The following is a 25286-nucleotide window of genomic DNA, read 5'->3' as shown; positions in this document are numbered from 1 at the left end:
AAATCTTACAATATATCACCATTGCCTTGCATTTCTTGTAGAAATTTTTCATGTGAAATCATGTATCCCCATGTATATAGGTATGGACTGGTAGGGTGGTTTAGTATTGTCATTAATGACAGTTTAATTTTATTTTATTTATTTTCGGGGGATATTGGTCATGGGAATGTTGCACTGATGAAGGATTTTTTATATATATAGTAAATGCACCCCATATACACCTCAACACAGGCCCTTTGCATGGTCTGTATTGTAAATTGGGGGACAATAAAACAGATTACTTTTAAATATAGCTGAAATCTAAAGCTTCTGTGTTCTAGTTTACTATCGAAGAATCTGATATGAAAAAAATCTTATACGTTGTTTATTTTATCACGGTTTATATTTGTTTCATGGGTTACTCCTTTAATGGAGATTTGGAAAGATATCATATTTCTAACTAAAAATTAAAAAACTACATTATCTTGATTTATTTGCAAAATATTTCCCAAGTACTTCACAACTTCTAGACCTCAAGCTACAAGATTGTAATCCTATCTTGGCCTAGATAATATATGCTAAAATAACTTGGAAAATTTTAAAATAAAAAAAACCATGATGGTCAGAATCCTACACATGAGATACACTAACTGTTGGGGTCAGAACCTTGGTATTGATGGCTTATTCAAATTTTCCAGAAAATTGCATGGGAATTGTGTAGCAAAAGAAAACAATATAAAATTTTATCAAAAACCTAATATAAAGGCAATTTAATAAATGTATAAATGGAACCCAAGAGATTATATTACAGACAGCACTGCTGTGTGTTCCATAAAAAGAACACCCCCAAATCACAAAATTGATCTTTCTGTCCATTTATTTCAAAGAATGTGCTTCCATCCCTCTTTAATTAGTAATTATCACCATTTCCCCCACAAAAAGATTTCCTTTCCAGAATTTAGTTTTATTATTTGTCAGTTTATTAATTTAATTAGTAAAACTCTAATTGTGTGTGAAGTTCTAATAATTGACTTTCCCATCCTTCTGTACTTAGCATAATCCATCCATTTTGTTCCAAATGACGATTTCTTTTAAAAAAAAATGCTGCTTTTCTTGAACATGCCAAGCTCATCAAAGAGTCCAAATTCTTAAAATTTATTAATTTCTCCTCTAACTTGTGTTTTTTTAAGTGTTAGTAATTATGCACACCATGGCAACATCCGCATATATTTTTGTTAATTGCAGCTACTTTGATGTTATTGTCATTTATTAGGTAGAAGTAATGATCATTTCAGAATATTTTTATTACCTCTAATCTCTAATATTTCTTTTTTTCGGCGCCATACTCAGCACTGCTCAGGAGTTACTCTTGACTCCACACTCAGAAATCACTCCTGGCTCGGGGAATCATACGAGATGGTGGGGATTGAACCACATAACTCCTGGGTCAGCCAAATGCAAGGCAAATGCGCTACCACTGTACTACCACTCCAACCCTCGCTTCTAATATTTCTAACCAGCAAGAAACTGAACTTCCTCAATTATTGTGGTATTTAGACTATAGTCTCTCTCAAATTCTTCTACTGTACTTTTCCTCTTCTTCTTAAGACTTCTTCTAAAACTCATTTGAGTAAGACTCCCAGAACATTACCTCATTTCTAACTTTTTTCTAGCACTGATTTATTTATTAAAAAATTTTACTAAGGGGGCGGGACCAATAGCACAATGGTAGGGCATTTGCCTTGCACATGGCTGACCCAGGAAGGACTTGAGTTAGGTTCCCTGGCATCCCATATATTCCCCCAGCCAAGAGTGGTTTCTGAGTTCATAGCCAGAAACATTACCAGGTGTAGCCCAAAAACAGAAAAAAATTTTAATAAGATACTATGTATTAAAAAGTTATTCATAATAGAGTTACTTCAGGCATAGTTATCCCAATAGCAATCCCACCAGCAATGTCTTCTTCCCTTCTCTAAAGTCCCCAGGTTCCATCTCTGCTCCTTGACAGACATATAAATTTTTTTCATATCACTTATTCCAGAAAAATTTAAAAAATGACAAATAGAATTATCATAAAGTAAATCAATACAAGTTTATTTGTGATGATTTACTGCTATATGTTTATAACTATTCTTAATCTAATAGAGGACAGCGATATGTACCTTTGTTGAGTGCCGTACTCAATGCCACATGTCAGGAGGTTTCTCCTGGCCTTTAAATGAAGTCTTTCAATACTTCTTGAAAAACTGCTTTTAAGGTTATAAATTCTTTAAGCTATAACTTATCAATGTTTCACTGTTTTATTTCATTTCACATTTTTATCATATAAGTCACTTGTTAATTTAATGTTTTTCATGTTCACATATTTATGATATGTGGTTTTATCTATGATAAAAAGTATGTTCATGAGTTCTTAGATAAATCACAATCATGTTAAAATATAAGTAGAAACTACTTTACTTTATGTGACTGGGAAAATACAAAATTATTCAATTTGTAAGGAAAAGAAAACCAGGTCTTCCAGAGGTGAAAGTTTACACTGTAATAAAGAATAGATCTCTGATGGCTAGGTTTCCTCTTTGCAGTTTTTTCAGTAAGTTGGGTCATGGCAATGCTTAAGCTGCAGGGGTATTAGGAGAAGAAAAGAGGGAAAATGGAGAGAAAAGTATATATTCTAAAAATAAGTGTTTTGTAGCAGCAAACAATTTCCCACACTCTGGGGCATAACATTGAGCTCATCTCAATGAAGCACAAAATACTAGTGTTGTAAAGATGTAAAATAGGGAGGATATTTGACACAGATCAACTGAAACAAGCTGAATATGTTAACTGTAATACACTATGGTAAAATATAGCCAACACTGGACCACCAAGATAAGTATCCTCACTGGACTAATTATTTTTAAAAGGTAGACAGAAAACCGTTACAGTTTTAGGCAGTTTCATTGACACAGGAGTGAATAAAGCACATTTGTACTAACCTGAAAATGCAGTTTAAGGACCCTGGCTTGCCTTTGCTGCTTACCCTTTCTTTTCTCTCTTTATATGGTGTTTCCAAATATGGAAGCTCAATGTAAAGATATATAGAAAAACTCAATGAATTGCATATAACATAGTAAAGCCTATTGTAGTTACTGAAGAATATGTAAATACTTTCTCAAATAGAAAATTCTCTCTTTAAATGCAGGGGCAAATTAGCATGGAGAGTTTCTTTTTTTGTTGTTTTTGTTTTTGATTTTTTCTTTTTGGATCATACCCAGTAGCGCACAGGGTCTACTTCCTCCTGGATCTACACTCAGAAATCTCTCCCGGCAGGCTCTGGGACCATATAGGATGCTGGGATTCGAACCATCGTCCTTCTGCATGCAAAGCAAACGCTCTACCTCCATGCTATCTCTCTGACCCCCAGCATGGAGAGTTTCTACAGGTACTAAGTCTTGCTTTGCATGTATCTACCTCATGGCACCATATATGACTCCCTGAGCCCTGTCAGAAGGGATCCCTGATCCAAGAGACAAGAGTAGGCCCTGAGTAACTTGAGTGGATGTGAACCATAAAACAAAGGGAAAGGGGGGATAGGACAAGTTAAATCTTTTCAGCTTGAACCTTAAAGGTAAAACAACCAACTGTACATTTGAACGTACAGAAATATATTGTACTTATGGATATAATAACATGGTTGCAGATATATCGGTATAACTGGCAGTAATTCTTAAAGAAAATTAACTCTACATAAAAATGTGGAGCTTTTCAGTAGTTTTAAAATCCATCACGAGTGGGATTAGTAGATTAGCACATTCTAGAGTCATAAAATGCTCAGATTTGGAATGAGAGGAGCTGATTTTTAATCCAGGTCTGGTTGCTGTGACCCAGGTCAAGATTCTCAGTTTCTTCACTGCTCTGTATTTTTCAACAGTTATGTGAGGAGAATTATAGTATTAGGCATGGACATTTTGGCACGTATTTAGTGTGTGAGAGATATTTTAGAAAATGCTCAGTCTTGGGAAAATTGAGCAAGGGATTGTTGGTTTCAACCTTTTGTTTCCTTTTGAGTATCTAACATGACCTAATTTAAACAAGAGACTTCATAGACTTTGCATATTGTTTCTTTCTGTTACTTGTAAGTTTTTATTACTGTTGTCACATGATTATACAACATTATGAAAGCTTTTCATGTATATAGCCTGAAAATTGAATGTCTGTATACAACGATTAAATTATATATATTGTCATACCACTCACCCCTTTATCCCTTTTACCCATCACCCTTCTCGTTATGGCTCTTTCCACTCCCATTCATTCTGCTTCCTTCCATTCTTTTGCTCTTCAGGGAAACACAAATAAAAAATCATAATGAGACATCAGCTCACAGTTGTTAAAATGATGATCTCAGGAAAACAAAAAAAACAATGGTTGTTGGCAATGAACGAAAAGAAGGAGCTACCAAATGTTGATGGTAATATCATTGGCGCCACTAGTCTTTTAAATAGAGATGCCTCAAATAATTATGAATAAAATACTGTATTTCATCAAGCTTAGATTTCTGTTTCTAAGTACCTCTTAACTTTTGAAAAGTATTTATGCTATTGGCATAACCTACGGTATTGTCTATTAAAAGCTGTCAACTTTGTGAAATTCACTCTGCATGGGTTCATTTTTTTATTTAGCCAGAATAAATCATATTTCTTCCTTAAATGTCAGTATGTTTTATGGTTGAAAACAGGGTCTTTCCAAATTGTTCTGTGTTTCTTTTCCAATCCTGCAAATACTCTTGCCCCTCCCTCACAGGCCCACGGACAAAAAGAATCTCAAAATTGCACAACAGATCTTTTCTTTTGTCTTTTCAAATGAAAGTTTTGGAAGACTTCCCATTTATTGGCGGTCAGGTGGAAACGAAGCATTTTCTAAAATGCAAACTTTTCCCAAAAGGCCCATGTCTCGTCTTACCACACCAGCTGCAAATCTCACACTCAGGGAGAACATCTTATTTCTGATACATATCATAACTCTGATATCATCTGATATAATTATGATATCATAACATCTGAGTTATGATACATTCATTTTCATAACAGCTGATTCAGGATTTAGTCTAATATCTGTTCTTCTAAAGTGAATATATAACAGGTATAATAAAAAATCAGGTAAAAATCTTAAAGATTTAATCCAAAGAACACTTACTTCTATCTCACCTCTTGTATATTATGAAGAAACTTATTGACATGTTCTTCCTCATCAATATGTCTTGTTTACTTGAGTCATGTCAGAAATAGAAATACCAGGGTCTGGATCAGTATGTATAATTAGATCTCTGATTCTAAAAAATAAACAATGCCAACTAAATTGCAGATAGAGGGATCAAGTTATTTTATTCTGCTGTCACCTTTTCTGCTCAATCAAATCTGGCTATGGTCACCTCCACAAGCAAGTATTGTGTTCTGAAGGAATAAAGTTAGTTTTTCCTTATAAGAAATGAAAAAATTTAATATCATACATTAGCAAGCATGTTCCAGAAAAAAATTTGAAAAAATTCCCTTCCTCACACCTATATTCATTGCAGCACTGTTTACAATAACCAGACTCTGAAAACAACTTAGATGTCCCTCAATAGATTAATGGCTAAAGAAACTGTGGTGCATATACAAAATGGAATATTATGCAGCTGTCAGAAGAGATGAAGTCATGAAATTTTTCTATACATGGATGTACATGGAATCTATTATGCTGAATGAAATAACTCAGAGGGAGGGAGATAGACACAGAATAGTCTCATTCATCTATGGGCTTTAAGAAAAATAAAAGACATTCTGCAATAATTTTCAGAGAGGAGGGCTAGAAGGTCTAGCTCATGACATGATGTTCACCATAAAGAGTGATGAGTGCAGTTAGAGAAATAATTACACAGAGAACCATTATAACAAAATGTGAATGAATGAATGAGAAATCCTGCCTAGAGCACAGGCCAGGGTGGGGTAGGGAGGAGGAACACTTGGGACATTGGTGATGGGAATATTGCACTGGTAAATGGGTTTTTTATTTAAAAAAAAAGAGAGAGATAAAATGAGAAAAATTGAAAAATGCCATAAATGGGCTAAGTATGCTTTAAGTTAGGATGTGAGATTTAGTTATCCCAAAAATTGCCTGAAATTAAGCAGCAATTAACCATATTTCTGGTTCTTAGGTGGTGATGTATAAAAATTCAGCAATTCATAATGTTGTTTTACACTGTTACAGACATTTGATCTAGATATCCAAGTAAAGAGGCAAATTGGAGTGGCGGTCTGGGGTATCTTTATGATGTATGAATATGTTATCCATCCCACAGAATCTCAGAATAGCTTATATGAATTAAACAATGCCCCCCACAACAATATAAAAATATCTGCGTGGTTGTGTTGTTCCTATTATAAATACACTTACTTATTTTTCAGTGAATTTACCATTGTGTGTTGTAATACTACTAAACTATCTAATTTTTATGTAGTAAAAATCTAGTGACCTCATTTTTCATGATTCCCAGCCTCAGTTTTCTAAGTCTAAATATAGTTTCTCCTAATAATTTATGATTCAATATTTACTTCTTATTTATTGTTTTGGGATCCCACATCCATTGGTGCTCAGTGATTAGTCCTCAAGAGTGTACACAGGAAAAGTTGACTGAAAATTGAAATTTGAGATAAATTTTCACTACCTAAATATTTTCTTAGAGCAGAACAGTCTATCATTGCAAATAGTTTAAATTAAAATGTGATGGTGAATTGTATGTGTCAGCTTGCTTGCGTCACTAAGATACTGTCACAAAAGTCATACATAATAATATATATTTTTGTCCCTTAAAGGTTGCTTTTAAATAACATGAACATCCAATTCAGTGATTTTTTTGAGATGTCATATGAATTTCATAATGTCGGTGGGCCTCATCCAATTATTTGAAGGCCAACGTAGAATAAAACATTGACCTTTTGGAGGAAGAGTCAATTCTACATCTATTGGACATAAAGTGTAATGCTGGCTTGACTCTTGGTAAAGCGGCCTGTAGCTCACTTAAAAAAACTAAATTTGTTAGTCCTTAATAAACTGGTTGTGGACCAAAGAGATAGTTTAGTGCATAGGGTGCATACCTTGATGTGGTCAATCTGAATTTGATCTCCTGTATCATATATGAACCTGAGAGGTTTTATCAGGCCTGTCTGAGCACAGAATAAGAATGAGTTTTAATCTCTCTGTCATGACCCCCAAAAAAGATAAAAACAAAAAAATAAAATGAAAAGACTAATAAAAATAGACAAATAAAAAGGAAGATTTTTTTTCTCTTACTCTGAAGACTGGAGAGTCCAATGTGAATGCACTCACACACACACACACACACACACACACACACATAAAAACAGTGAGTTTCTCTTTTGTATTTCTCCTGCATAATTTTGTTCCTCTTTCTTCATCCTGCTTTCTCAGGAAGTTCTATCCTGGTGTGAAAATATAGAATTAGTCTCTCTGGTGCAGAGTCTGCATCATATTATCTTCCAAACAGGCTTTCATATCAAATAAAGGCATCAGAGCTGGTAAAAATTGTTGACAGATATGTCACACTTTATAAGTAAGGAAAGCTCCCTATTTAAAAGCAGTTTTGCAACTAAATAAAGCATTTAAAATCGCAAGCTTATTGAATCTACTTTGTGAAGAGTAACAATCCTCTGTACATTACATCCCCTCACCAATTCACACTCATTTACACTATCATACAAATGTGATGAAAATAAATCACCTTGGATTCCAAATACTAAGGTTTCACACCAATGCTTATATTTTAATGTTTTGTCTAATGACATGAATACTTTAGGCATGCAGATTTGTAACAGCATATGTACATTTGATGACAGGATAAAACGAACTTGATTCTCTTTTCCAAATTTTGTTGCTTAAAGTGGAGTACAGAAAGTGATTGGCTATACTTGCAGAAGAAGATATGATCACTTCTCTACTCTTAGGAAATGGTCATTACTCCATTTTACATAATAAACAATAACTTCCTTTTGTGATGAATCTAAACTACATATTAACCTTTTAACTAAATTTCTGTGTGTCCACGAATATCTGTCTTTTTGGCACGAGCTAGTACTTTGTCAAACAAATTCTGTATTACTGATCAGGAAGAGCATTGAGTTCAGTTCAAAGGAAGTTCACTGAAATGTTTATAAACAGCATGCAGATGAAATCCCCCTTAGTTTCTATATATTAATTTCATGCATAGACACTGTTTCATAAAATTTCTTAGTTGACCATCAGGAATTCAGTGACTCCTACATGATTACAGGGACCATCCTAGGAATGTTAGAAATTTTTCCTGACTAGAAAAGTTCCCATATATCACTTAGAATTCCATCTTAGACTCAAGTGTAAAAAAAGAAAGAAATGATTTTGTAGTTAGTTATCCCATATAGGGACAATGTCTTTTATAATTAAAAATAAATTTTTAGGGGGCCAGATAGATATCATGGAGGTGAGCATTTGCCTTGCATGCAGAAAGACAGTGGTTCGTTCGAATACAGGCATCCCATATGGTCCCCCGAGACTGCCAGGAGTGATTTCTGAGTGTAGAGCCAGAAGTAACCCCTGAGCACTGCCGGCTCTGACCCAAAAACCAACCAACCAACCAAATAAATAAATAAATAAATAAATAAATTTTAATACATTTTATTTAACACTGTGTTTACAATGTTGTTAAAAACTGAGGTTCAGCCTTGCAATTTATGCCTTCACCCATGAATGTTTCCCACTGATTTTAACAGTAGCAAATATTTTGTAGCACAAATAATATTTCATAGCCTAAATCACAGTAAATGATTGTCAGATGTTTCTATATTAGTCCTACCTCTAAATTTTTCCTTATCCTTCAAAAATCATTTCTACTTCTTAAATCTCTTTACACACTATAAATTTTATATAACACTTTAAACATTCTATACTATTGTATCAATTAGCAAATTAACAAAATTAGCAAATTCTATACAACATAAAAATATAGAGAGAAATATAGTTTTATCAGTCTTATTGCTCATGCCCCCTCATAAAGCTATTTGTATTTAAAATCTATGTGCTATAACCATAGTTTCATGGTACTATTTAAAATATTTTTACATTATGACTTGGAAAATGGCTCGACTCTGAGCTGGAACATCTTTTTCGCATGAAGGTGGCCATAGTTTTGTTGCGCAGTATCTACCTAAATCTATCTGGAATCAATTTCTGAATAGCATCTCATCAGGAATAGCACCACTAGGTGTGGACGCAAGGAACACAAAAAGATGCATTTTTATACATTTTAATTTAAATAATTATTAAAATATTGATGATTTAAAATAATTTTAAATTTTAGATGTAGATTTGGGCAGGGGGTGATTTTGGGTCATACGGCTGCGCTCAGGGGTTACTCCTGGCTCTGTGCTCGAAAATCGCTCCTGGCAGGCTGGGGATTTATATGGGAAGACGGGATTTGAAATACCATCCGTCCTGGGTTGGCTGCGCTCAAGGCAAATGACCTAATGCTGTGCTACTCTCGGGCTCCGGAGATGGTATTTTTTAAACAAGCACACACACTTATGTTCTGTTTCAAATATAGTTGTTGACACACTTTGTAGGTGTCTCTTCAATGTGAAGTTAAAAGCTCTTCACATTCTAGCAGTTATTAACATTTTGAAGTCACAGACTCCTGAGGTAGGCAGTAAGCAGATGAAGTGGTACCCGTGAGAAAGTCGGCATATGTCCCCAAAGTAAATTTCTTATCCCCTTATCACTAGAAACAGCCTATTAAATAGTTATGGCAGTAAATTTTAAATTACCTTGAGAAATTGTTGACAAAATTGAATTATGAAGAGGAGTAAAGAAGATTACATTACCAGAAAAAGAGCAAAGTCTTGGGAGTAAGTTCATAGGAACCGCCGGAGCCATGAACTTTTATTAAGAGGAGAGTAGGGAGGATGAAGTGAGATAACTTTGCTGAATTTGCAAATTTTGGGATTAATTGCATGTCAAGTCTGAAGGCTGTACACATTGCTTGATAGTATAAAGGGGATATTTGAACATTTAACAGTAAGGGGCTTCCTCATTAGTATATCCCACATTCTAGAATCATAGGCTATCATATCTATCCACTCACTTTTGAGACAAGTAAATGGAATCTAGAAGAGATTAATTAAATTGCATTTCACATAACTTCGTATTTCATCATTTTCAAATATTTAGGAAGTCTTTCACAAACATAAACAAGTTATTGCAACTCATGATTTTTTAAGATAAAGACTATAAAAGGCACAGAATTTTTAAATAGAATTTTCTCATATGAAAATGAATGATGCATATGGAATAAATGTTATCATGAATTTTCATACTGCTTAGGTCCTTCAAAGAAAATCAGACTATAGATGTTTCTGCAAATTTTTCCAGTCAACCTGTTGATGCCTTATAAGCATCAGTATCAAATAATCACTGGCTTTATCTAATAGCAAAGTTCTCTCAGCAAACCTCACTGGAGCAGAAAATGGCCACTTCTGGTCTATCTCTACAAAAGTACGTAAAAGATTTCCAGCTCAGGATACTGAAATAAAAATGTCAGTACGGGAAGTAATTGTTACATACAAATTGTTATATTGTAAAGAGATGAACATGATGAAAAATAAAATGTAATGACCAAAAAAAGAAAACCAAACTGCTAAATCCACTTGTGTAGGTACTATTTCTCAGCTATATTATATTTCATTATTAAATATTGATGGAACCAGAGTGTATGGAAGTAATAATCATATCTACGTACATAAGACTGGTATACACAAGAAGTTTGCAAACACATATTTTAGAAATTATCAATGGGATAATTTTTCTACATTCATTGATTAGTTCTTGTAAAAATGTTAGTGATGATAGACTTTTTGAGAGAGATTCAGGTTAGAGCTTAAAATCGGAAAGCACAATTGTACTTAAACTTATTAGACGGATTGAATATGCCAACGGAATGAGCCCAAGGAGAAAGGTTTCAAAGTCTAAAAACCTAAGGGTTATGAAATTACAGAAGGTGAAGAAGAAAAAAATGTAAGAAAAAAGAAATTAGATATGAAAGAAATTTCAGAATAGCCAATGTCCTAGAAGCTAGTATTGTTATAATTTTATACTAGTTTTAAAGTTTGCTTCTATAATCTTAATAATTGACTTTCAAACTCCCTAATCATTCTCTTCATCCTTTTATGAAGAACTCTTATTCATATTAGGACTTGCAAATGTAGTAATTCAAATTACCTGCCAAGCATTTGGTAACCTTTCTTTCAAATTTAGACTTCATTAAATTTCATTAATTAAATCAATGAACTTCCAATGTACCTAATAGAGTTATCATTGACTTCTTAAACTTTGGGGAAGTTAACCCAGACACAGAAATTCAGACACAATCTAAATCATACATGAAAAAGAAAACTACAAGTTTAATAGCTTTTAAAGAGGCTAAATCTCATCAGGACTACCATTTCAAAGCCTAATGAATAAGGGTAATTGAAATATTCATGTTAATGGTGGGTGTTGAGCAAATTTTTTAAATTGAAATAAATTACCAGTTCTTATGTTCACCCCTCTCAGTCTCAGTTGAGAGGTTAGCGAGGGGAATCACATCTCTGTTTAACCTCTTCACCCAGTCAATTACTTACTTTTACCTAGTTCTCCTTGTTCACTCCTAAATCCTACTTGGAGACATTACTCATTGAAGTATCAAAAGATCTTGTGTCTCCTAACCTTGAAAATAACTCCCCAGTTTTCCCTATCTTTGTTTTTTTCTATCTGCTCATTATAAAGAATCATTAAATCATTGATATCCAAGTGCATTGGAATATTGCTAACATATTTTTCATTATCCCTTCCAGTTATTGTCCTATCTTGCTGAGATATTATGATAATGCTATTTGCCTCTCAAGATTTGTTGTTGTTTATATATCCTTTAATATACATTTCAATTAGCTGTGCTTTTATCTATACTGATTCCTTTATTTCAGTTTTAAAGTTTTGGACTTATATCATGGTCTTATTTTTTATCTCTTGATTCATAGGCTTTATTTTTCCTTTATTTATTTTTTGAGATTGTAATTTTCATCACACCCATTGGTGCTCATGAATTTCTCCTGGCTATATACTCAGTGATCACTCCATGTAATGCTCTGTTGTCCATACATATTACAGAAAATTATATCCAGGTCTGCTACATGGAAGAAAATAAACTTACCTGATATGTTACCTTTCTAGCCTTTATTTTTGATATTTAAAATTTTCTTAGGGTATTTATTTTAGGATTAAACATTTACTTGTTTGTACTCTCTCATTCCACCTTATATACATACTATTTTATCTGTAAGTTTTCCAAGATATTGATATTTTCTTCATTATAATCAAAGATATTTAAATAGGTTTCTAAAGTAGATAAATTTATTTTCAGTGTGATGTTTGAGATTATATACTGTTTATTTTAAATTTGATTGCATTATGTTTAGACAATATGCCTTTATGATCTCTCCAATTTGGGATTGTTTGAATTTTTTCTTTGTGATTTAAAGCAACATGCATTTGTGTAACAGAGATATGCTTAAAAAAGCAATTTATTTTAAAAGTACAGACCTTTTCTAGATAAATCTGTTTAATAACAGTGAGTCAATCCTCAATTCAAGAATGAAATATTTATTAAGCTTTGCAGTGTGCCAACCTCTGATCAAGACATTAAAGATACTCCAATGGCCAAATTTATTTAAAAATATAAAAATTCTGTTCTTTACTTATTTTAAAAAATATAAATTCTGTTTTGTATTTGAACACATTTTTAAAGTCTTGCAACCTCACTGTATATATGAGTGGTAATAATCATGATAAATGCATAGCTATAATCAACTAATCCAAATAATCAACTAAGCCAAAATGAAAAAAAGAAAGGCAGCCAGAAGACTGTCATTTTCTGAAGATCAGATAGAACCCCTCTCATCAGCCTACATTGATTCAGAACCAGAAAAGGAGTGAGATTTCTGGGTGAGTATCTGGAAAATGAATCTTTTGTAGCATATGGAAAGGCCCTGCAGATGCATGTAAACTTAGAGTATGGAGAATACTGCTCACAAAGGATGCTAAGCTGAACACAGAGTTGAAGGAAGTTTCCTTATCAGCTGTGCCCAAACTCTTTCAAAAATATTTCAGTAGATACTTTTCCTTTCTATATCTGTTGAACTGGTGTGGATTTTATTCCCATTTTATATAAATAAGGTTATTGAAGGTAAAAATTACTCATTCAAAATAAGCAGGTTGTAAGTATAAACAAATGTAAATTCTGAAAATCCATTATATTAGGATTGAATATTTGTAAATGAATAGCTCCTAAAAGAATAGTACTAGGTGAAAAAATTATTTTGAGAGCCACATGTGAACTTCAAAAAGTGCTATCCATGTAATATGGTAACAATAGTGACTCATCCTAAATGAATTGTCCAGTTGTCCAGCCATTGACCTAAGAATATAGCAGGAGAAGGAATGAAATAAGATGGAGAGGAGAAAGATCAGAGCAATGAGGGACAGTGGTCTAAGAAACTCAGAAACATTAGTAGGGATAAGGAATAACGGATGCCTGTCAATATGACCTGCTGTGAAGGGTGGGGTATGGGAAGGAACCTGGGAACATTGATAGAGAGAAGTTTACACTATTAGTGAGATCAGTGCTGGAAAATTATATGTATGCATTTCAACTATAATAACTATAAAAATGGTGATTTAAAGAAGATAAATTTAATAATACATTTATGTATTTATTCTTAATATTTATATATTTATCATATAAATAAATTAATGTAATGACAATAAACAAAAATAAATAAATAATGGAAACAACAAAGAAAATTATGTTTACAGATACTCTCATAGAGGCTCTATATTTTAGAGATTTATAGCTGGGTTGGTCACTTTAGTGGTGGATATGGTATGGTAACATGGGACAATTAAGTATATGTTAATTATTATTAACTAATTTTGCCTCAGTATGTTCCTCATTATATAAGAATTAATGCACATGCCAGAGATCTATTACAATAATTTGGCATGTGTCTTACATCATGCAGCAGACCTGAATGTGAATTCTGACTTCAAAATGGATTCCCCTGAATCCCACCATAAGAGATCACTGAGCAAAGAGCCAGAAGTTAGCCCTACATACAACTGGAGGTAGCAAAATGATGAAAATGAAACAAAACAAAATAAATTCAGATTCATAATGTCATTAAATTTATAATCAGAGAACAGAGAGATAGTACAGTGAAGAGGTATTTATCTTGAACATGGCAAACCAGATTTTATCCCTTGGAACACAGAAAGGAGTAGACATTGAGTACAGAACCTGTAATAAACACTGTCCAAGTCAGATGTGGAGTTTCTCCCCCACAAAAAAAAGCCAAAGTAAATAAATAATCTACAAAAACTAATAGAAAGGAATCACTGGTGATAGCAACAAGCATTACAACTACATAAGCCTGAGATATACATTTTAGGAAAAACTATTGCCATAGAGTTGTTCCTTTTGACTCTCTTCTCTTTCTCTATCAAGAGTCCAACGATACTCTCAGTAAATTTCCTCTTTTACAATTGAGTTTCCTCTGGCTTTTTCCAAATGCCTGCAGTCACACAACTCTGCGAGAATCTTTTGATATTCATATTTATTATAATATGGAATATAAATGCATTTGGAGTTTGCTTCTTAAACTTAAGAAGCATATATGGCTAAAATTGAATACCGAGGAGGCTAGAAATCATTATTTTTAATCACAAACTGAGATGATTGACATGGAGTAAAGGAGGAATTGGCAGAGGGGAGTGAAATGACAGAGGGAGATGGAGGACTGATGGAGGATACTCAGGTGGTGTGGGAAGGGAGCAACAAAACAAGACCATTGCTACTATCTGATTCAGTTACTTAAAAAAATTAATTTACTCAAATTTTATGTCAAAATGCATGAGGGACAAGAGAAAACACATATTCAAGAGTGCTCAGGAATAGCCTAAATCATCTCCCTCGCCTCTGATCATTGTGATTACCTCTGATGGTAGCTGGGTGAGATTTGATGATCTGTTTTCTCTAATTTCTCTCTTTTTTTATTTTTGCCCGTTTTGGGGGGGAGTGGAAGCATGTTCGATGACGCTTAGTGCTTACTCTTGGCTATGTGCTCAGAAATTGCTCTTGACTTGGGGGATCATATGGGACGCCAGGGGATAGAACCTTGGTCACTCCTAGGTTAGTGCGTGCAAGGCAAACGCCCTATGGCTTGCATCACCGCCCCTGCCCCTTCTCTAATTTCTAAGTAGTTCAAGAGAAAAGGGAAGAAAATAAAGAAAATAAAAAAGAGAAAAGAAAAGAAAGAGAAGAATAGAAAAGAAGGCAAGGCAAAAGGAAAGGGAAGGAAAGGGTAGAGAAGAGAAGGGAGAGGAAAGGAAGGGAAGGGAAGGGAAGGGAAGGGAAGGGAAGGGAAGGGAAGGGAAGAGTAGGGAAGGGAAGAGAAGAGTAGGGAAGGGAAGGGAAGGGAAGAGTAGGGAAGGGAAGGGAAGGGAAGGGAAGGGAAGAGTAGGGAAGGGAAGGGAAGGGAAGAGTAGGGAAGGGAAGGGAAGGGAAGGGAGAAAGAAAGGGAAGAGGAGGGAAGGGAGAAATAAAGGGAAGAGGAGGGAAGGGAAGGGAGAAAGAAAGGGAAGGGAAAAGAGAAGGGAAGGGAGAAGGGAAGGGAAGGGAAGAAAAAAGGGAAGGGAAGGGAAGTGGAAGGGAAGAGAGAAGGGAAGGGAAGGAAGAAGGGAAGGGAAGGGAAGAAAAAAGGAAAGGGAAGGGAAGGGACAAGGGAAGGGAGGGGACAAGGGAAGGGAAGGGAGAAGGGAAGGGAAAAGGGAAAGGAAGGGAAAAGGAAGGGAAGGGAGGGGACAAGGGAAGGGAAGGGACAAGGGAAGGGAAGGGAAGGGAAGGGAAAAGGGAAGGGAAAAGAGAAGGGAAGGGAGAGGAAGGGAAGGGAAAGGAAGAGAGAGGAAGGGAAGGGAAGGGAAGGGAAAAGGGAAGGGAAGGGAAAAGGGAAAGGAAGGGAAAAGGGAAGGGAAGGGACAAGGGAAGGGAAGGGACAAGGAAAGGGGAGGAAAAGGAAGGGAAAGGGAAGGGAAGGGAAGGGAGAAGGGAAGGAAAGGGAAGGGAAAATGAAAGGGAAGGGAAGGGAGAAGGGAAGAGAGAAGGTAAGGAAAGGGAGATGGGAAGGGGAGGGGAGGGAAGGGAAGGGAAGGGAAGGGAGAAGGGAAGGGAAGGGAGAAGGGAAGGGAAGGAAGAAGAAAGGGAGAAGGGAAGGGAGAATGGAAGGAAAGGAAAGGAAAAGAAAGAAAGGAAAGGAAAGGAAAGGAAAGGAAAGGAAAGGAAAGGAAAGGAAAGGAAAGGAAAGGAAAGGAAAGGAAAGGAAAGGAAAGGAAAGGAAAGGAAAGGAAAGGAAAGGAAAGAAGGAAAGGAAAGGAAAGGAAAGGAAAGGAAAGGAAAGGAAAGGAAAGGAAAGGAAAGGAAAGGAAAGGAAAGGAAAGGAAAGGAAAGGAAAGGAAAGGAAAGGAAAGGAAAGGAAAGGAAAGGAAAGGAAAGGAAAGGAAAGGAAAGGAAAGGAAAGGCTAGAGAGACAGTATAGTTAGTAGGGTGCTTGCCTTTCATGGTGAGGAAATAGGTTCGATCCCCTGCTTCCCATATGTTCCACTGAGACCTCAGGAGTAATTCCTGAGAAAAGAGCCAGTAGTAATTTCTGAACATCACTAAGTGTGGTCCAGGAAAAAATGAAAAGAGAAGAATAGACAATGGATATTTGAAGCCAGGTAAAAACCAATGAGGAAAAAATAAACATTCAGAGGAAATAAAAAGACTTGTAATCCATAGAACCTCAGGGATAACCCCAGCTTTAGACTTCACAAATGAAGTACATAATTTAAAATATTACTTGTATATATGGAGATGATTTTGATGATAAAGGCTTACACAGTGTTTATGCTTGCAGAAGGAACTGCATGTGTATTAAATAAGTTCATTAAGAGTCATTATGGAATCTAAATTCCATGGTTGTAACGTATATTATGATGCTTTAGCCAAAAGAGCACAAGTGGTGTTCTCACAAGATTTGAGTCTCCTAACACCATTCATTTAGGGCCAGGAAAGACTTGGGACATGAAGACGTTTACAACTCAGCTGCATCTTCAATCCTGACTATACTCAGAGTCAGCATCACACTGCAGCTGGGTTCAGGAATCTCGCACACATCTATCCATGTCACTGCTTACATGTTAAAAGGAAGAGCATGGTGAAGCATTCTCTGGCTACATTTCAGGATTTTATTATTGTGGAGACTTCCCAGATGAGTATTTCAAGTGACAGATGATTTTGTTGTGCCCCTTCTCCTTGGCATCAATATCCATGATTCTATAGAGAATTAACTAGACTAAGCACCCTGCCGGCACTGCTTATGAATTGTAAATGTGTGACAATTATGGCTCTTGAGGTACAAAACACATCTTTTATAGTGATTTGTGGGACCCATTTTTATTGGGAATGAGCTTAAAAACTGCCAGACTCATTAGCTCCTCAGCTACACGGGTCTTCTTCTTTGTGTGAGGTGCTTTGGGCTTTCTTAATCAGAGAAATAAGCTGACATCATTTCTTTTTGATTACACATGGTCAGGAAGGAGCCTGGAAATTGGGGAGGTTTGGGGGAAACAAATTATAAACTAGAAAAGCCAAATGTAGTGTTAAAATATTTAATGAGCAATAAGATATTTTTATAATTTTTTCAAGGGATACACCTTATGATATGGGAAAGCTGTGGTGTGCTCTAGGAATTGCTCTTGAGAATAGTTCCATTCTGAGATTCCAATTATTTTCTGTTATTTGGGTCCTCTTGTCTGATGATGTCTTTTTTATTTTAAATTCTAAATAAATTTGGAGTTAGTAACAGTAAGATTAATGTCTGGATGTTTTCTAGCAAAGGAATTTTCAGGGATTGACTGTCACCTCAGAATTTGGATAAAGAACACACACAGAATCTGACTGTGATCAATAGAAAGATTTTAAACACTATGAACAGGGCTACAAAAGACAGAATAACATGGAAAGCATCAAGTGTGGCCACATTCCTGCATGACACCCCTTATTTGTTTCTTTCTTGTATCCACAGACAAAATAGATTCATATGCATACAGATTTTATATGTCTATGTTATATATATATATATGTGTGTGAAGTATAGATGTATATTCCAGCATGCATAATTATTATAACTAATAAAATCCATTGACAACCTATTATGTATATTCAATACATATTTATAAATGAATCGATACTACATTAAAAACTTTACATCATTGACTTTTATTTTAATATGGATCTATTGTATCCTGCACTCTGCTATTGTTGAGGATAAAGATCACAAAGTATATTCAGCTCATGAATCTGTTTGTGTTTTGGTTTCTAAGGAATTCATCTCTTAGTGGTTCACATGACTGTATAAGTGATCATTGGGATTGAAAGGGCAAGTAGCAGTTTTTATGCATTAAAGTTACATGAAAATGCTGGTTTTCTAGTTTTCAAAAGAACATTTCTTATTTAGGGTCTTTGACTTGTGCTTGTATCTACTTTAACTCTGAGGGACTGCTTTTCACTCCAATTATCTTACGTCACAGAATTGCCATGCTCAGAGACATTTAATTCATGGAACACATCTCTGGGTTTTGTAGATAGAGCTCTTATGAGTGATATCCTCTGGCTTAAAAGATATTGTTCCACTATTTTCAAATCCCTCAATTTCCTTCTCTCTACTACTAGTTGATTTTGATGTCAATTTGACTAGGCTACAATGGCCAGTTCTTGGGTCAAACAATTAATCTATATGTTGAGCAAATTGGTATGTTTTAGATATAATTGAACATCTTGAAGTCTGATTTAAAGAGAAGCATATGGACTTTATCAATCAGGTAAAAGTCTTAAGATTCTACCTAAGGGTTTTTTTTTGGAAAAGGAGAGATGTTCCCTTGAGACTTAATATAGAAATTTTGTTTAAAAAACAAAAACAAAAACCAGAGAGATGTATAGGGGTTAAGGTACAAGCCTCACATGAGGCCAATTTTGAAAGGATCTTAGGACCACCTATTCTCTGATCACCTCAGTAGTTACCTGGCAAGCACAAAACCTGAATTTAATTTGAGTCCCACTGGGTGCCGCCCAAGGCCCCTAACTCCTCCCCTAAAATAGAATTCCTGCCTAAATTTTTAGTCCATTGTTCTGCCCTACAGATTACTGGTACAAGACTACAATATAAACTCTTGACTTATTTTTCTGTCTGCTAGACTATTTCTAAGACTTGCCAGCCCCAACATTATGTGAACTGATACTTTTTAAATTTTAATTACTTATTTTAATTGTTCAATTTTAGTTGAATTATCCTGAGATACAGAATTACAAAATTGATGATGATTTAATTTTATTCATAAAATGTACAATACAATAACAGGGCCGGTGAGGTGGCACTAGAGGTAAGGTGTCTGCCTTGCAAGTGCTAGCCAAGAAAGGACCGTGGTTTGATCCCCTGGCATCCCATATTGTCCCCCCAAGCCAGGGGTGATTTCTGAGCGCTTAGCCAGGAGTAACTCAGAGCATCAAATGGGTGTGGCCAAAAAAATAAAACAAAAAATGTACAATAACAACACCTTCACCAGTGTACATTCCTCATCACCAGTTTCTTCAGTTTGCCTCCCACTACATCAGCCTCTGTGGAAAACATTTTTTCTTCTCTCTTATCATATTTTTATCTTTTTAGGTACAGTGGTTTTTAATATTGTTACTGAATGGGGTATTGTGCAAGCCTTTATCTTCAGATAACCCAATTTTTGTCCCATGTTTATTTCCAATTATCATTGTTATAGTGGTGAAACAATTCTTTAAATCTTACTGATCTTATCACTGTGTGTATGTGCATGTATATGTATGCATATCTATGTACATACATATGAATATATACACTTACATATATTTATATCCATTTCACATGTATAGGCATATAGAAAATTTATATCTAGATATAGATATAGATTTTTTAGATCTTATTCTTTTGACCTTTCTAGAAAAACCTAGTTGATGCACTACTACAAAGTAAATTAGATAGCTTTTTTTGTCTTTGCATACCTCAGTAGCAAATACTGACATGAAGCTTCGTTTGTTAATGGCTTTCTAATATTCTTCCAATAGAGGGTAACTTTTAAAAGGATGAGGCACCAATTAAAGGACAGTGTAAAAGGGTGATAGAAGCAATTTCATCCAAAGTTCAATATCAAGTAACATTTTTGTCTCAATGATTATGGAGAATAATTGTACCTTTTTCTTTGATGTTTGGGTTAAAATTAGCAGACTCCTGTATATTCCAGGAACTTCTGACTTTCAGAAATGGCTATAGAATTCTTAGCAGCCAAGTAGATGGACACTAGAAAAAATAGCAAGTTGAAGATTCTAGAATATGAGTGACATTGGACATTCACTCTACAGAAATATTTACCTTTGTTATGACATGTGCTATTAAAGTCCATGTCTCATGGACCACTGTGTGATTAGTCACTATACTCAAGTGGTCCATATAGCATGGAATTTAATAGCATTTTCCACATCTATCACTGGAAATAAATATTCCTTCCTTTATTGTTGTGATAAAAAATTTAAGAATTGCATTTTAAAAGCCATCATAAGTAAATTAATCAATAACTAAATACCCTACTCATTCCCATAACCCCACTATATGGAAAAAGAAAATATCCAAGTATATAACATGTTGAGCAAAATGAGTCAAAATGAGATGGAGAGCAGAGAATGATCACCCTTAATAAATAAAATAATAAAATAAAATAAATAAAATAATAAAATAAAATAAAAAAGTAAATAAAATAATGATATAGTATGATTATAGTATCCATAAACAATAGAGACAAAGGCCAAGAGGACTAGAACATGGTAAGAATCTTGACACAAATAGAGGGTGAGTGCAGTTAGGGCAGGAAGCGACCACTATGACAATAATAGTTGAAAATATATCACTCTGGTCAAGAACTGGGTGCTGAAAGAAGATAAATGATAAGCATACTTCTGCAGCAACAATATTACAACCACAGTGTCTAAAAGGAAAAAATGGATGAGAGAGAAAAAGAAATAAAGAGAAAAAATGTATGCCCCAGAAATAGGTCGGTGGCAGGGTGTGAAAGATATGAGGGTCAATGGTGGCAGGAAATGTGCAGTGGTTATGGGAGTTGTATAACTGAAATTTAATAATGAACAACTTTGCCATTGTAAAGAGCAAACCAAATGTATTATGGACAACACTGTATTTTTGGTTTTCAAATAAATTAATTAACTAAGTAAAACACATCCAAATATAATGCCTGTTACCAACTCTTTGGATATAGATGAGATGAGAAAACCATATAGAGGATTTGTATTTTCTGAATACCTTTGTCTTCTAAATGAATTTTGTCTTCACTTAAATGTAAGGATAGTAATAAAATATTCCATCCACTAAGAGGAGAATCAAATGAATGCAAAGAAAATGGTTCCACACCAACAAAGATGTATAAATGCAAGCTATTTATATTATACATGTTGACCTTGCTTTGCCTATCTTTCTAAATTTCTCTTTCTTTTCCTTCCTTCCTTCCTTCCCTCCTTCCTTCCCTCCTTCCTTCCCTTCTTCCTTCCTTCCTTCCTTCCTTCCTTCCTTCCTTCCTTCCTTCCTTCCTTCTATCCTTCCTTCCTTCTTTCTTTTTTCTTTTTTTTTCTACCTATCTATATTATCTATCTCTATCATCTATTCATCCATTATCTATCTATTCATCCATTATCTATCTAGCTCTCTATCTCATCTCTATCGATTGATCTATCTATTGATCTATTTATCGATCCACCTATCTATTATCTATCTTTCTATCTATATCTATCTATCTGGATCATACCTACATGTTTCAGAACTCACTCCTATATGTGTGCTCAAGAATTGCTTCTGGAAATTCTCAACTGGAGGTTGAATATGTGACTTACCCAGTGTACCCTCTTTCTAGTTCTACATTTTACATTCTTTTTTTTAAATATGGAATGCTTCATGAATTTGCGTGTCATCCTTGCGCAGGGGCCATGCTAATCTTCTCTGTATTGTTCTAATTTTAGTATATGTGCTGCCTAAGTGAGCAAACATTTCACATTCTTATTTCCAACTGATAAGCCCATGAAGTAAAAATTAAAACAAAATTGTTCTCCTCATCTTTTTTAAACTGCTAAAATGTTTTCTCCTACATTTTCTTTCCAAACTAGCCTAGCCTCGTTTCTGCCATCATAAGTATTTCATGTATATTTCAGTAAATGACCAAGAGAATTAAGTAATATGGCACCTGAATTTTTCTCTTGCTTTATTAGCATTATAACTTTTTGGAAACATAAATTCTCAAGGGCAAAGAGTTACTGCTAGTTGTAAGCTGTGTGCAGCTGGCATTTAATATTCAGTAATAATATTTGAGTCATTCATATATATATATATATACATATACATATACGATTCTTCAGAGAGGTACACGATTGTTTATTGGCCTTTGGAGAAGTGTCTTAAGTGTGAAGAAAAATAGAAGACATATGGGCTACAGGTATTTGCTGAGCTGTTCAGTGAATCACATTGCTGAAATCTTTCCAGAATCATGAATAGGAATAAATTTTTAATTTGTAATTTTGTAAATTTAAATCATTGTAATTTGCATACTTATTCATAGTAGGGTTTTAGATGTTCAATGTTTCAGTACCAAAACCACTATCAGTGTCGACCTCCTGCCACCAATGTTCCCAGAGTCTACCCATCACCTCAGTCTGCCGCGTAATAAGTACGTTTAAATTCAGAATTCTGGTTTTTGTTTGCTTTTGGGTTTTGGGTCACACCCATTGATGCTCAGGTCTTACTCCTGGCAATGCGCTCAGAAATCGATCCTGGCTTGGGACCATATGGAACAGCTGAGATCGAAACCAGGTCTGTCCTGTGTTAACAGCATGCAAGGCAAATACCCTACTGTTGTACTATCACTATGGCCCCTAAATTCAGAATTATTAATTGTGCATTTCTTTTTCATATGCATGAATATTTTTAATGCTATGAGCTTAATTTATTTTAATTTACTAAATCCATTGTTATTTACAAAGTTCTTCATAGATGGGTTTCAAACATACAATGAATCAGGGGCAATCACACCACTCGTCTCAACCTCTCTCCACCATGTTCCTAGTGTATATCCTATGCCACCACCCTTTGCCCCCACAATCTGCCAGGATAACAGGCATATTTAAAGTTTAGATTGTTATAAATTGGGTCGCTTGATTCTACTGTTGTTGACTTTGACTTGTATATTTAGTTATGTCTTTTTTTATCTTCACCAATGCACATAAGACCACTTGGCCCCTGACCCCATCCTTTCTTTAGTGTTTCTCCTCCCCCAGCCTTTTATATTTGTATTTCTGCTCCTCCACTCAGCTTCCTTCCAAATCTGGGCCAAGTATGTTTGAGAAATTTCTATTTAAAATATTGCATTTCTTTAGGTAGTTTTTCTAAATTGTGCATATAAGTTGTATCATTATGTATTTATCCTTCTTTTGGCTTATTTTATTTAGTATAATATTTATAGTTCCATCCATGTTATTGCAAATTATATGATTGCACCATTCCTTACAGCTATATAGTATTCCATTAAATATGTATGTATATGTATATATATGTATATATACCATATCTTCATGATCTACTCATCTGTTGTTGGACATCTAGTTAATTCCAAGTCTATTGTTCTTGGTGCTGCAATAAAAAGTGGTGTTTATATATCCTTTTGGACGAATATTTTTCTGTCTTGGAGATAGATACCAAAAAACAGATTGCTGGGTTGTATGGCAGCTCAATTTTGAGTTTACTAAAAACTCTCCAAACTGTTTTTCATGGAAGTTAGATACAGGAATATCCTCTTAAGTAGTGGGTGAGAGTTCCACCACATCCCTACCAACAAAGTTTTTCCAAGTATTTTTGATATATGCCATCTTTACTGGTGTAAAATAATATTGCATTGATATCCTGATATGGATTTCTCATGTGCCTATTGACTTCCTCAGAGAAGTGTCTATTTCCTCTCTCCATTTTGATGGTGTTTTTAGGTTTTGTGGAGGTAATCTTTGTGAGTACTTTGTATATCATTGATATCAAAACTTTTTTTGGGCAGGGAGTTGGATCACATCTGTTGTGCTCATTAGCTACTTCTGGCTCTGCACTCAGAAATCACTCTTGGCAGGCTTGGGGGACATATGGGATGCCTGGAATAAAACCCGTGTCCCTCCTGAGATGTCTGTATGCAAGGCAAACACCCTACCGTTGTGCTATCTCTCTGGCCCAGATACAAAATCTTTATCTGATGTGTTGAGTGCAAACATTTTCTTCATTTAATTAATTGACTTCTAGTTTAGGCCCATGTTCCTTTTCCCATACAGACACATTTTAGTTTGATGTGGTCCTGTTTAATCTCCCAGAGTTTAATCTCCCATACTGCATCATTTCCCAAGCACCACTTGAGCACTGAGTTTGGAATAGACACTGAGTACCACCACTTGTATGATCCAAAAAATATATCAATAATTTGTTATCATTTATTCAGATTTTTAATTGAACAATTTGAGTAATATTTATGCCTCGCTGTCAAAAATATGATTATGTAAATAACAACCTAATTCATAATTCTGGAAAATTAATTCCAGGAAATAATCAAAGGTAATAACTAAGGGGCCAGAGCAAGAATACAGTGGGAAAGAGAACTGATGGGAGAGAGAACTAAAGTTCAAACCCCAGATCTACATAGGGGTCCTTTAACCTTACCAGGAGTGATTCCAGAGTACAATGCCAGGTGGAGACACTCTTGGGTGAAGCCCCCCCAAAATAAAAAAAAAACATAGTATCTAAATGTCCTTTGTGGTAGCAAGTATAGAACCCCTCCCCCCATTGAAAATCTTTGCTATTAAAATTTGAAATATTCTTCTTCAAAGTATGTTGTTAAAGAAAGTCAGGGATCCAAGAAAGAGTAACCTTCTTGTAAACATAAAAGACCCCATTCCTTGCTCAGAAAAAGCTCGAGTGATAGCTGAGTTGCATGAGATGAAAAGCAATGTGTGCTCTATACTGTGAGGACAGGATTGCTGAGTGTTTCATCTGACAGAT

At 34.8% G+C, this 25286-nt stretch overlaps 1 protein-coding gene and 1 non-coding gene across 2 annotated transcripts in view; both read right to left on the bottom strand.

The window, feature by feature from the left end:
• LOC126011892 (tyrosine-protein phosphatase non-receptor type substrate 1-like) overlaps positions 1 to 25286 on the bottom strand; it is an 849125-nt gene that overhangs the window by 741830 nt on the left and 82009 nt on the right. The window lies entirely within an intron of this gene.
• On the bottom strand, positions 22143 to 22249 carry LOC126013047 (U6 spliceosomal RNA). The gene has a single exon (XR_007497383.1). It is a non-coding gene; the product is annotated as a U6 spliceosomal RNA (small nuclear RNA).

Source organism: Suncus etruscus, chromosome 6, assembly GCF_024139225.1.
Source record: "Suncus etruscus isolate mSunEtr1 chromosome 6, mSunEtr1.pri.cur, whole genome shotgun sequence".
In the NCBI taxonomy this organism is placed as follows: domain Eukaryota; kingdom Metazoa; phylum Chordata; class Mammalia; order Eulipotyphla; family Soricidae; genus Suncus; species Suncus etruscus.
This window is presented reverse-complemented; position numbering and strand designations above follow the sequence as displayed.